The following is a 1229-nucleotide window of genomic DNA, read 5'->3' on the forward strand; positions in this document are numbered from 1 at the left end:
CCATTCTATACAGATATATAGGTTATTATTATTGTTATTAAAAACAGATATCTTAAAAAAGGAAAGCTTTTCAAGATATTTATATAAAAATACATGTACAAATACATACAAAAATAATAATGACCCCAAATAATCACCCAAAACATGTATGGTAGGTTGCCTTCAGGCCCGGGCTGCCTTTTAAAAAGAGATCTGTGATCTCAGTGGGATTTACCTGGTTAAACAGTAGTAAATTAAAAAAAAGAAAAAAATATTTAGAATTATTCAGACCCGTTTGAGTTTGTCCTGTTTGTTGCAGAAAGACTAAAAAACTAAAAACAAATCAAATAAAGCACCAATGCAGCCTAATGTCAGGAAATAAATAAGAATAACTCGGATTTCTGTTTATAATTTCAATTAAATAAAAAAACAGTTTTTTTTAGTTGATTTGGAGAAATCCCACTTTGCACAAACATATGCTTCATGTCAAAAACGTCCTGCACATATAAAACAAAAACTGCAGGTAAACTACAAACTGATTCAGTTTAATTGTCTGTTTGAATCCTAACATGAACAGGATCCTGCTGTTTGTAAATTCGAGGGGCCTCAGAGCCCCTGCTTGTTGACCCCTGCAATAAAGTCACAAATAATGTGTTTTCATTTTAAGCTACTTTGCAGATGGAAAACCTTTATTTATTTAATTGTCACATCAACATGTGGTAAATATTTCAAACCTGCAGAAAAGATCAAAAACAAATAAAAGTTCATTTTGATTTGGATCTCCTGTCACTACAGAGTTCGAACCTCCACAGAGCTTTTCATTGATGCTTTTCAGCTTTTTACCCACATCTTCCATTATGTGCAGAGATAGATGCACTGACTGTTCCAGCTCTCAGTGAGAGGCGTGATGCTGAGTAATGCTCCATCTGTCCATCACTGGCTCTGCACAGTGAAGGGAAGGGACGAGTAGAGGACGTAGTTTTCAGCCTCTCTCCGCTCAGCTCTCTGTGGGTTGATGTTTGTCATTAAAGGGCCAATAATGTGTTTCTCAGGCATATATTTAAATACTATACCATAATAAAGTATCTACAGTATGTCACATTTAGCTGTTATTAAAATGCTGTTTTATGTTTAAATAGAAAATAAACTTATCTTCTCATCACTTCCTCTTCTAAACACTTTGAAATTGGCCTCTCTGTCTCTTTAAGAACCTCCTTCTGCTTCTGTCCCGTCCCATTTCAGTGTGAGTG

General features: G+C 34.9%; 1 protein-coding gene across 1 annotated transcript in view; it reads left to right on the plus strand.

Moving 5' to 3' along the window:
* Nucleotides 1–1229, plus strand: part of dnm3b (dynamin 3b) — a gene marked incomplete at its 3' end in the record, with an annotated part of 38241 nt that overhangs the window by 5880 nt on the left and 31132 nt on the right.

This window comes from Austrofundulus limnaeus, unplaced genomic scaffold (genome assembly GCF_001266775.1).
Source record: "Austrofundulus limnaeus strain Quisiro unplaced genomic scaffold, Austrofundulus_limnaeus-1.0 Scaffold106, whole genome shotgun sequence".
Lineage (NCBI taxonomy): Eukaryota > Metazoa > Chordata > Actinopteri > Cyprinodontiformes > Rivulidae > Austrofundulus > Austrofundulus limnaeus.